Here is a 12,561-nt window from a genome sequence, read left to right as displayed (position 1 = left end):
CCAGACGACAAAACACAGCGAGCGGCTCAGGCTTTCTTACCGCAGCCCTGAAAGGAGCCTTCCTGCCAGCATGTCCTACTCGCTGTGGCCATCGTGTGCTCCCACGAACCCATCGTAGCACGGACACCTGGAGTTGCCTGGAATGCTGATCCACTCATGGACACAACCCCCGTTGCAGAAGTCATCTTCACACTCCTCGATAGCTAAAACACAAGAGGAGGAAGAAGAAACTTTGGTAAAAAGAGAATACTAAGAATACAGAAAAACATCTCCAACCAGGCATGGCCTTTGGATATAGGCACGTTCTTAGTCTTCCTATACACTCGTATTGCGGACTTCATCCAACAGCTGCTCAGGGAAATACTGACTCAATATATCAGGGTCGTAGAGGACTGAAAAGCAGCAAGCCAATGTATAGAACACTCCTTCCCAAAGTAGTTGTAGTATCATCACAGCAAACAATGATATGTTGACAAAAATTAAAGAGAAACACCTGATTTCAGTACATTTTTTATATTTAAAATGCAGGGTTTCTTTTCTGTCTTTAAAATAATGAAGCACTCAGTTAAACCCTTGACTTTGTTATAACAAACAACTATCTGAAACGTGCTATTAATATGGCATAAGACAAGAGAAAAGTACGCCTTGTTCCACAAAAAACTGTCTTAGAACAAGGAAGATCTGGTATATTCCTGACAGTGCATAAAGCTGTAGTTCTTCACAATAAACCTTGAAAAACACCATTTCTGAAATAGCTGTCACAGTCCAGCGAGCAGTATGAAGTTACTATTGATAACTTGGTACAGTTTTGTCTGTCTCTTCCACCTCCTCCATGACACAAGCCCTATTAGAGTTTGCTGTATTAATTGATGTACAACAACAAAAAGTCCAACATTTTATTCTTAGAAGGTATGCTAGAATATTTGTAATTTTTTTTGTACACTGGCCGGTATCTGCAAGAGTACCAGGAATGGCGAGAGACGCATTCTGCTTCATCTACAAACAATCCTGTTATGATCCTCTCTCCCTCATACAAAAAAATCACTTCTTCACTCATTCTGGAAAGTGAAAACTTTCTTCTTTTTACAGATTGTACCTTGGCTTATACATGGAAGTCAGCAGCACAGTCACTGCTGTGAATCATGCAGTGGTGCACATCAACCAACTGAAAACACACAAACCATCACAGTCAGCCTCACAGCTCGGTAACGACCAGCTCCGCACCTGTGCTGCCCTGGACCAACAACCCCAGCCCTAAGTTACAGGGCGCATGATAAATGGATAAAGTCATCTTGTTAGAAAATCACCTGTTACTACATCAGGGCTACCCTGGCTGTACATTCCAAACGGGCCTTCTGTTCCCAAAGTGGCTGAAATATTTCTGAATTAGGTTCACATTCACACAGCCTTTTTTCTTTTCTTTTTTTTTTTTACTTTTAAAGTACTGCAGGAAAAGCTTTGCCACCTGGTACCATACCCAGCGGCAATCCCGAGACAGCAAGGCAGTTTGGTAAAGGCAGATTCTTCTGAAGAGCCAGCTCAGACTCAGCTGCTCAACGCTTTCAGCATTTCTGGCCCTTGGATTGAGTCAGGCTCGGTGTGTCCCTCCTTGCACACTCCTCCGAGAGGCTGGATCCGTCAGAGCGGGGACAGACTTCTCCCAAGTGTTTCTACAAGCCTTCTCCCTCGGGTTGGCCCCTCAGAAACGTACCTTAAACTCAGAACAGCCCAGGTCTCCATCCACTTCCCCCCAACAGCTCTGATGCCCCCCTTCTACAGTCTCCTCAGCAGCTCGAAACAGGAATTACAGATTTGGCTGTATCTGCAAAGCCAGTTAGCTTTTCTGTAACTCAGCATTCAGCACCAAAAAACACTGGAAATAAGAAGCTGGAGAAAGGAACTTCCTAACAAAATTACAACCTGCTGCTTAAAGGTAAACTTCCTAATCTTTCAACCACTGCTCTCTTCTAGAAAATTCCCATCCTTTACTAATGATTTCCATCCATTCGCTGTACAAGGGCTGAGTCAGCACAGCTTGTGGATGTCTCCATCTTCTGGAGTCCAGTATGACCAGAAAAAGATCCATCTGTGATTCTTCCTGAAAACAACAACCAGCACGTCGACTGCTGCACACTGGGCTCATGCTGAACACAGCTGCAGCCTGGCGGGGGGCAGTCCCCAAGAAGCCACTCTCCTTTAGTCACAGCCTGGGTGCACACAGCCAAAGCCTTCCAGGGAGGTTTCCACTTAGCACATACTTGCAGCCTCCATAACCACAAGTATTTCCAGAAACTTCCTATCATTCTCAGGCTACAGGGATGAAAACAGAGCTCTACAGTAAGGCCACGTTTTAATAGGCCAAGTCAATAATCAAAAAGCACGTAACATGATTTTGATGTCAGGCGTGTCGGGCATTCCTTCAGGACTCTCAGGAAAAACAGTAACTTAACTCTAAGATTTGTCCTTAACTTTTTCCCAGCACTGAGTTTCTTCAGAAGACGGAATTCAGAAGAAAGTGTTATCAGTTGTTCTGTTACTCAGCATCAGACTGCCCAAGGCTGATCAATTCATTCCCTTTTGTCAAACAACGAATTAAATAGGACTATTTGTTTACATAAGTGATGGGAGAGCCTTCAAAAGGGACAAAAATCAAAGAAATGCAAAGCCTTTTGAATGTCTACCCCTTCTGTAATACTTATTTCTAGAAAGCTGCACTGTGATTAGCAGCACAAGTGCTGATGTAAGACAAATACTTAAGTTCCAGAAGGGGTAATCTAACAGATACCTAAACCAGAAAAATAACAAAAGGAACAGATTCTTTTCCTATCTCTCTCTCTCAAGGAATTCCAGTTACATTAAATTCTACAAAAGGACTAGAAGATTACTTCACCGTTTTGTACCCCAAGAGCTGTACAAAACTAGGAGTGCAGCCAAACATTCTACCTATTTTTAAGAGCCACGTTGTGGGATTTTTGGTGTTTCTTTCCCCTCCAAAACTACATTGCTCTTTAAGAGACTTCACCTGGCAGGCTGACTGGAAATTCTATCTCCACTATTGCTAGCAAAACACCAAGGGGATAAAGACTGGTGAATGTAACACTTTATTTTTTTAAAACAAAACCAACCAACCAAAATCCCCACCAAAAGCATGCACAAAGCCTGCAAAGTCCCAGTGCTGAACTTCTTTCAAGCTCCAGTTGCATCAAGAGAAAAAGCAGACAACGTGCCTGCAAACAGTGTGAACACCACCCCATCTTCTCTCCTCAGATACCTGGAGGAGGACATTCTTTAAAGAATGCCTCAGTGAAAGTGCTGAACAACTGTAATTTATGGGCAGAATATTCCATGTGACATGGCAGGATGTGGCTTCCTCAGTAAGCTTAACACAGAGATAAAAGCAATAGGAGTCCATTCACGCACAGAAAACCTGCAGGCTTGCTCTTAATTTTATCTGCTGTGAAACTCAACGTTTGCAGGGGCCAGCGCTGTTCATTTCCTTTTCGTTAGGTCATAGACTATTATTCTTTTTTCCTGTAATTGATAGAATTGGGTGTTAATCAGACTCTTGACTCCAAACACCTCTAACTCAGAAAGTTAACTCTTGCTGCTAATTGTGTAGCTTCAACTACCCTTAACATTTTTAGCACCTGATCACTTAATAGTGTCCTTCACCATGAAGGAATTACCCTAACACAAAACTGAAACAAGACAAACAGAGAAATGTTGCCACCCCACCACAGAATAGCTGGGCTGGACGCAGCTGCACACACTATTGAATCAGCAAGGTTTACTGGAGGCCAGCTCTCCATGGGAAACCTACAGCTTTATCTACACTGGCAAAATATCTACAAAGTTCTCACTGCAGTAAATTCTGGCTGTGCAGACATGCAACTCTTGGGGTGCTTAGTGAAGAAGACACCTTAAAAAAGTATTGCAATTCCCTCTCTAAGAGAAATTCATTTCATACAGTATTACAATGCCAGCAATTACAGGAGCCCTGGAAAAAAAAAAAAAATTAAATGCACCAGAATGCTCAGAGGAAGCGTAGGGCCATTTATAACAATGACATCGTCTGCCAAGAACCGATTGAACCGATTTGGGCTTACTGTGTTCAAAGGAGCCAGCAGCTCCCAGCGCCAGGGCTGCATGTACGCAGCCACATCCTCAGCTGCTGCTGAGATGATTTTGACCACCTCCTTCTGGAACTGGCTTGGGAAATCTCAAAAATCCACTGCTTGTTTCAAATGTTCTAAGGGAACCTCGCTTACTTGGGTGTACTAGTAACTGCACGGGTTCAGCTATTTGCCAAGGTGAAAGAAGCTCGGGAACTACATCATAATTCCTTCTGGAAAGCAGAAGTGAATCTTTTTGTTCCAGCCTGGAAATAACTCTCTCTCAGCAGCCCTGGGGAACACAGCACTGCCACACTCCGCTGCTGTCCTCCTCACTCAGCAGCGGTGTTACTTAAAGAGTACGTACTGGACGAGACTGCAACTATTATAGAAGCACCCAAGAACTTTTTTTAAAAATCTAGACAAGTATCTGAGACAACCTGAGCCTTTGTTACCACGAGGCAGCGCTGGAATTTACAATCACCGGATTGCAGTTATGGGAAAAAAGTTGGAAGTTGTCTTCTTGAAGTGACCTAATTGGTTTTAGTCCGAGGGGACCCGTATGTACCTTACACGTACCGGGCTCAAAGCTTCTTTCGTTACTACAGGTGTAACTGACGCCATCCCAGAAACTTCCTTCATTTGTGTGCTCTGCAACAAAGGGATAGCACTCTCCCAAGTCTCACAGGGCCGCCCTGCAGAGAAGCAGCTCTTCCAGGAGCACATACAACTCGACTAAGCAATGTTAAAAATAAAACAAGAACTGATCTCATCTGCTTCCAGTATCACCGTATTTCAGCTTTCTGTTTCAGCAGAGAAGACACACCAGCATGCAATCACTAATGTCCGAAAGACAAACCAAATGTAAAACAGACCGAGGAAAACGCCAGTTCCGCCCTCGGGGTGACGCACACAGCCCCTGGGTGCCCGCTGCGGGCTGAGACGAGGCTCCTTCCCCCCCCGAGAGGCAGGCTCGCCCCTCCGGCACTGGGAGGCAGCTGCTGCGGGACGAGTATCGGCTGTACTTTAACAAAACACCCCCCGCCCCTTACAAACCCCTCAAGAAACCCAACGCAGCCCCACAACGCCTCAAACCCCTCCGCCAGAGCCCCCCCAATACCCCCCCGACAAAGACAAACAAAGAGACCTTATTTCCTACCGCTCTGCGCCCGCCGGTCACACAAACTGTGCCCCGTCTACTCCCCAAAGGGTGTTTCCGCGCGGCACCGATCACACCCGCAGCGCCCAACACCGGTGGCTCCCACCGCACGCGGCCGCACGGCTTGAATTGGGCAGAAAAAGGGTTTATTTCCGAGAGGAAGCGCGGCTGCACGGCCCCGCCCCGGCGCTGGCTCCGGCCCCGGCTCCTCCTCAGGGCCGCGGCTTCCGGGCGGGGTCCTGCCGTGCCCAGGGCGTCCCGGCCGACCGCCGGCTGCCGCCCGCCCGCGGCACCGCTGGAACGCGCCCGCGCGGGTCAGGCGCTGGCACGGGCCCCTCGAGCGGGGTCCTCGCCGCAGCTGCCCCGGCCCCGGCCCGCGCCGGGACGCTCTTCCCCTTGCGGCGGGAAGGGCCCGGCCGCGGCCGCCGGCGCCTGGGCCCGGGGGGGTCTTCGGGCCCGGCCGCTCGTCCCAGCGGGGCGGGGAGCCGGCAGCGGGGCTGAGCGGGCGATCGGGTGCCGGGGGAAGAACCGGTGGGTGCTCGGAGGGGAATCGGTGCCTCTGCTCGGGCGCTGAGCTCGGTGCGCGCGGCCTCGGCAGGGCCGGGGGGAGGAAACGCGGCGAGAACGGTCTGAGGGGCAGAAACTAAATGAGCACCTGGCGGGGAAAAACCGCCCGGGGCAGAGCTGTTCGGGTTCATCTGCTGAGAAGTGTCAGGGCTGGGAACGCGGCGGGTTCCCCTGGGATTTGGTAGCCCATCGCTTTGGGGTGTCCGAACGCCTCTCGGTGTGCGCGGAGGTGAAGGGTGCGTCTGGCCAGAGGGAGAGGAAAGGTTTGGCTTCTCTGGCTGTTGATCCGCGCAGAAATAGCCATTGCTGCGTGTTGAAATATGTTGAAATAGCGATGGAACGATGACATGAAACACACGGTTATGGAATAGCTTTGGCGTGTGGGGGGTGTTTACGCTTTAGTACCACGCAGAAGAGGCCTTGTGGTAGTCTGTCCCTATGTTGTGCTCCTCAAATCTGCTTTTTTTCCCTCTGTTTGACTTGAGAATTCTGTTCAGCGGGTCTTTCTTTGGTGTGCGCTTTTCCCCAGGGCAAAAGGGCTCCGTCTCAGTGTAACTTGCTGCCCCCAGCCAGCTCCGCCGTGGATGAAATGTCTCACCATCTCTTCTGTCTCTCGTTTTCTCTCTCAGGGGCCCCGCGGATGGAATGTCTCACCATCTCTTCTGTCTCCTGTTTTCTCTCTCAGGGGCCCCGTGGTGCAGAAGAGTCCCCAGAGGGCTCTGGTGCTCCCAGACAGCGGCTTGATGGCTTGTGCCGTGTCCCTCTGGTGCCGTCCCCAGGAGCGGGTGAGTGGCGTCACACCGCAACAAGGCAGCGTCCTGCTTTGGGGAGAAAGTGTGCTGGGTTGGAACCCCTTGGGCGGGCGGGAGGAGGCTGCCTTCCCGGGCCAGGGCTGAGCGCTGGCCTGTCTTACCTGACCTGGAGTTGATGTCTGCCCCCGCTTTAGCTCTAGAATTACCCTGAGACCCGGGCAGCTCCGGTTCCCTTAGGCTGTGTCCTTGGAGCTTTCCCACGCTGTGGCATCCCGTTGGCGTCCCAAACTCTGACCCGGCGTGAGGAGAAGGGCCCAGTTTGAGTTTTGTCCCGTTTGGGCGCTGGGGAGGCAGAGTTCTGGGCTGAACGCTGGTGTTAGAGGAGCTGCTTTCCCGTTCCCTGCCTGCAGCTCTGGATACCCCAGGGGAACAGCGTTGGCAAGTGCTGGTGGAGAGACGTGGGGGTGACCGTGCCCAGCCTGCCTGGGTGAGCCTGTTCCGAGTGCCCCCACCCCGTTCAGTCCCACCTGCACCTCCAGAAGGATGGAAGGGCCGTGGTCACGTCTGCCTCGGGTCACAGTTAACAGGCACGGGTTCAGGTCGGCGTTTTAAGGCGGAAAAGCAACGATGATCTATTTTCTGCTGGGGCTGTACGTTCCATGTAGCCTTTGTGCCAGACTTAAATTTTAGCTGGCGACTGTAATACAGATTGCAGCGAACTCTGGGGCTGGGAGATGAAAGTGGTTGGCGTTTTTCAGGGTTGCCCCTAGAATATTCGTCTGATTCTTCATAGATGTTGTGTATAATAACTGCTGAATTGCTCTTCTCCCAGATGGCACGTGTTAGGAGTAAAACCCTCAAGGCAGCTGGGGCTCAGGAGCAGCGCTGTTGTGTTCCTGTGACCTTGTGTCACGGGGCTTCAGCGGCTCAAGTCAGGGCTGGCTCAGAAGTCTCGGTGCTCCCTGCTCAGAGCTTTCCTTTTCCCTCCCTGTGCAGTTTGTGTCTAATCCCTTTGCCCGTGCTGTTTTCCTGAAGTTACTGCAATTTGCTTTTCGCTCCTGGTGTTCGAACTGGACCATCAGTAAAAACCTTGCCCTTTGGCAGTCGGCGTTGCTGGCAGCTTTGCCTGCAGGCGCTCTTCCTCGGCAGCTGCTGGAGCGCTGCCTGCGCGCGGGCAAACGGCAGCAGCGCCCAGGCTGCGAGTCTGCAAGTCCGGGGCGCCGTTACCCCATCACGGAATTCCCCCGGCATCAGATCTCTGCTGTTGGACCCAGTGCAAGTAAAGTAAAACTGACTCAGCCCGCTTGTGGTGTTGGGGGGAGAGGCGGGAGTTGGGAAGCAGGGAAGGGTTCCCCTGGAGTTGTCTTCGCCTTTGTCTGGCGACTCCTTCGTGGTTTTTGATAGCAGTAGCTGAACTGCAGGGAGCCGAGCTTTCCGTTAAGGATCTTGCCCAATAGTATTTGCAACCAGTTAAGCGCAGTCTTCTATAAATCCAGGATTTTGATGTTTCTTGAAGAAATAACTGTTAAAACCTTTGCCCCTCCGTTGTTTTTACCGTGGTGTTTTTTCCTCAGATTCTTCTGGGATGTCTCCGTGTTGCTGACGGAAATGAAACTGCTGACTCTCTGTAGAGAGGGAATGGGCAGAAAGAAGGCGGGTGTCTTGCTGGAGAGAAATGGGGCAATTTTTCGACCTTGAAACTGTAGTGCCCGGGTTGGCGTGGGCGAGTCTGTGAGGGCAGGGTTCCTTGGACGGGCTCTTTGAACGTGTGTTGGTTCCCGTTTAGGAGACGGGAGGTTTGGTGAAGGACGGAGTTGTGTGTCGTTGCTTTCGGGCAGATTCTAAACTTCAGGGCTCTTGTTGCCTGGGAAAGAAATAGTTCTGCCCGTAGAAAGGAAACCTTTGGGCCCTGGGCCTGCCAGCGCTGGGCTGGGCTGGTCACAGCAGCGCCGAAGGGCTGGTTTGTGCTGGCGGCCGAAGGGCAGTGAGCTGTGGCCTTCGCCCGTGCAGGCTGGGACAGGCATCTCGTGGGGGGGACGGAGGGAAAAGAGCTTTTTGTGCTCGTCGAGCGCTGTTGCTGCTGATTTTGTCCTGGCCTGAAGAACTTGTGCGGGACCGAAGGCAGCGCTGTGAAGCTGCAGCACAAACCCTCAGTCACTGTGCGCCCGCAGCGTCCGTGGAGCTGAGTTTGGACTCGGAGCTGCTGCTGCTGCGTGTCCCTGGCGGTGTCGTTCCCGTGGAGCTTTTCTTGGGAGAAAAAGTGCCCAGCGCTTGGGAGAGGCCCCGGCCCGGCCGCTCTCCAGCAGGGCCCTGCAGATCCAGCGCCGCAGCAGCCGGCGGTGTGCAGGGGCACTGGCTGGGCTGGTGTGGGGGTCTATCGCGGGGTGCCCCAGCTGAGGAGGAGCCGTTTGCTTTCCTGTGCTCTGAACACACAGGTCCCTTGTTTTGTCACCTGCGCTTGGTGATTCTTGAGGAAACTCTGCGTGGGCTGGAAGCAGAAGCGGGACAGGGGGAAATTTTGAGTTCACTGTTGTTCTTCACTGTTCCACCTGGGGTTTATAGCACTTTCTTTCCTGTTTCTCAGCGGTGGCTTGAATGTGGTGGTGGTGTTGTTCATGATGTTGATTTTGTTCCCCACCCCGCTCCCTTCCAGGAGAAACCCCTCCAGGTTGTCCCTGTGCGCCGCAGGCCGTGGCACCGCGCAGGGACGTGCTGAGCAAACCAGGAGGGGCCCGTTCCTTTTGGAGAACCGCGTGGCCTTACAGCTGCGTTTGGGACGAGGAGAGGTGAGGAGGGAAGGGTCGACTTCGCTTTTCTGAGGAGTCCCAGCCCTCGCCCCGCGTGCAGAGTTGGGGCTCGGGTGCGCGTTCCCCAGCCCCTTCTCTCTTGCCCTGCGCTGCCCCGTGACGTCCCCGCGGGAGCTGCTGTGAGTTCCCCTGGTCCGGGGTGGGTGTTGGCTCGTGTCGCCTGAGCGTAAAGCTGGAGAGGGGCGGTTTAGGTCCAGACTTACCCTGGAGAGCTGGGGAGCGAACCCTGTGTTGCTCCTTTCCCTGCCGGGAGGCTGCAGCTGTATTTCCGCGGGGCTGCTGTGGTAGGACGCGGTGCTGAGCCTGGGCACAGCCCTGCCCTGCGCTGGCTCGGCCCGGGAGCCACCGCGAGCGGCAGCATCGGGTTTAGGGACGCAGGTTGCCCAACGTAGCCCCCAGCCACTGGATTCCAGTTGCAGGAGATGAAAAATGTCAGTAAGTGCTGATGTGTGAGTGTCCCCGAGGAGCTGGAGGCACTCCTCCGGCTTACGGTGGTGCTTGCTGCGCTGAAAACAGGCTGCCAGTCAGGTGGGTGGCGTTTGGTAGCCACTTAACGTGGAAGGTGCTGTTCAGGGAGATCCTGTCCGCTGGTTTAACGGCATCTGAAAAGACGTGCTCATGTTTTTGTAACAGTAGCATATTGAGAAAGTAAAATGTCATGAGTTTTCCGTTTTGATAAGGAGATGGACGAGGACCTTTACAAGGTTGGTCTAACGTGCAGCTAATCCTACTCGTGCTGTCTTCCTCCACCTTCTCTGAACAGGGCTGAGAGCACTTCTGGAAGTTTCCCTCTTTTTCCTGCCGTCACTTCTGTGAGGCAGTGGAAATTCTCACCTTCCCCAGCTTCCCCCAGCACTCGCCACACCGCAGAGGAAGATGAAGGTCGCGGTGCTCGGCGTGGCCCTGCTCTTCCCCACCCTGCTGTGCGCCGCGGGAGATGCTCAGGTGAGTCCCCAGTGCCACGGGGAGGGGCTCAGGGCTGGGGCTGGCTCTTGGCTGCAGGACATCAGCTCCTGCAGAACGGAATCGTAGTGGGGAGCACGAACCCCCTTGCCTTGGCCTCTCCCTTTCCCAAGCGAGGGGCTCCTGCAGGCTCCCCTGCTCCCCCAGCCCCGGGCAGTGCAGTTTTCTCCCCTCCACAATTGTGTCTCTTCCCCCACTTCCCCCACAATTAATGTTCTTCTGCCTGGAGCCCGAGTTCCTCCCTGAACGGTCAGACCTGTGTCCTCCCTGGAAGGGCCCCAACCAGTTCCTTGTCTCGGTGCTCCCCCCTCCATCCCTTCTGTGCATCTCCGGGCCATCCTTTTGGTCCCCTCACACATCTCATCCCCGGGATCTCCTCCGTGTCCTATCTAGGGTACCCAAATGCCCTCCCTTTGATCCCTCCAAAGCCTTTCATTTTGTCTTTCCCCTCAGTCCTTTGCCTTTCGTCCTGTCCACAGTGGTGGTGTCCCCACATGCCCTTCCTCCAACCCCCACTCCCAATCCCTCTCCCAATCCCCTCGTTTTTGGCCTCTGCAGTCCTCTTCCTTCTGTCCCCACCAACCACCGCATTTGAAGTCCCCGTGTCCCCTCCACTTGAATCTCTTTGCCCCCCACTTCCATCTGACACAGTCCTGGCCCTTCAACATCCCCATCCCAGTCCCTTGGGGTCCACTAATTCACCCCAGTGCCCTTCTTTGGCTGCCCCATGGCCGCCCCGTCCTGTTTGGAGGCCCTGAATTCCCCACGCTCTCCTTGTTGCCGTCCCCGCCCCTGGTCCCTGCATGGACAGCTCTCCCAGGTGACACTTGGAGGAATGGGGCTGGGGGGTGCAGAAGGGATGTTCCTGCTCAGAGCAGGGGGAAGCCACGGGCCTGGGGGGACTGGGGACACCTGTGCCCCAGCCCCACCAGGGTCCAATGCAGAGCACCCTTTGCTCTTCTTCCCCAGGCATTATTAGAAGCAAGTGGAGGTGCTTGCCTGGGGGTAGGTAGTGGGGTGGACTTGGAGGGCACCCAGTGTGGGGGACTGGAGGGCACACTGGTCCTCCCATCCCTTGCTGGGACTGGGGACATCCCAGTGACCAGTGAGGTCTCGTGGTCTCTCTCCAGGGGGGGATCGGTATCAGGCGAGTGAAGAGGGCTGGGCTGGGTACCACGGGTTCTGCTGGCCCCAGACCCTCCCCTCCCATGGCCACGACACTCCAGGGCATCCCAGTGTGACCCATTACACCCCAGTGCACCGCACTGCAACCCCAGAGAACACCCCTGCACCCCAGTGTCTTCCCAGGGAGGCCCCCTTCCCCGGGGTCCCCATTGCATTCCCATCCATGCCATTACACCCCAGTACACCCCAGGATGCCCCAGTACACAGCCACGCACCCAGGTGGGTCCCTTCCCCAGGACCCCCACTCCTTTCTGCGCAGCACCCCACTGACTCACATACGCCGTTTGTCCCAGAAGCCCCTTCCCCAAGGACCCCAGTGCTGTCCCCTTCCTCCCCAATAGCTCCCAGGGCACTCGGGCGTGTCCCTAACCCTCCCTTTCTCCCCAGCCCCTGATGGGTGACGAGCTGGTGGAGGCTGCGGACCAGAAACGCCTGGCTGGTGCTGGTGATGTCCGGGTGAGCAGCATCAGGGTGTCTCCACCCCCATCAAGGGTCCCGGGGGATCCCTGAGCCCTCAGGGGTGGGCAGACCTTGGGTGTGGGAGAGGGAGGCAGAGGGGACTGTCCCTGCCCCGTGTCCCCATCAGGGTGAGCTGGACAGAGCTGTCCCCGTGCCTTCCCGTGTGCTGCGTGGGGCTCTGCAGCCCCGGAGGGTCACCGTGCAGGCCAGGCAGGGGCTCTGGTGCCATCCAGACCCCCGGGATCACCGTGAGGGCTGGGCAGGGCTCTGGGAGATGTAGGGGCATCCCGGGGCAACGACACCCTGGGCCAGGGGCTCTGGGTGCCTCATGGGTCTCAGGAGAGCCAAGTCCTGTCCTGGGTATCTTGAGGGCTCCAGTTCCCTTCTCCTTCCTTCCCCAGGTCTCTGCAGAGAGAGACGGTGGGGACAAGGCCCGTCCCGTGTCCCAGCAGACACTGGGGGTGACATTTTGGGCTCTGTCTTTCAGGAGTGGAGCTGGTGGTGACACCCTTGTCCTGTTCCCCTGCAGCGGCACGAGGAGATGATCAGCCCTGGGC

General features: G+C 54.3%; 1 protein-coding gene and 1 long non-coding RNA gene across 2 annotated transcripts in view; both read right to left on the bottom strand.

The window, feature by feature from the left end:
• Window positions 1-5,516, bottom strand: part of LOC141917532 (insulin receptor-like) — a 55,602-nt gene extending 50,086 nt beyond the window's left edge. The window contains exons 1-2 of the mRNA XM_074810791.1: window positions 5,272-5,516; window positions 41-203 (exon numbers count right to left, since the gene is read on the bottom strand). The gene's annotated coding sequence lies outside the window, so the exon portion shown is untranslated. The remainder of the gene's footprint in view (window positions 1-40; window positions 204-5,271) is intronic.
• On the bottom strand, window positions 3,086-5,045 carry LOC141917530 (uncharacterized). The gene is made up of 2 exons (XR_012621296.1): window positions 4,692-5,045; window positions 3,086-3,531 (listed from the first exon to the last, which is right to left on the bottom strand). It is a non-coding gene; the product is annotated as an uncharacterized LOC141917530 (long non-coding RNA).
• Window positions 5,517-12,561: the final 7,045 nt, after the last annotated feature.

The sequence above is a fragment of the Strix aluco genome, chromosome 39 (genome assembly GCF_031877795.1).
Source record: "Strix aluco isolate bStrAlu1 chromosome 39, bStrAlu1.hap1, whole genome shotgun sequence".
Lineage (NCBI taxonomy): Eukaryota > Metazoa > Chordata > Aves > Strigiformes > Strigidae > Strix > Strix aluco.
The sequence above is the reverse complement of the archived record's forward strand: the minus strand, read 5'-3'. Positions and strand labels throughout refer to the sequence as shown.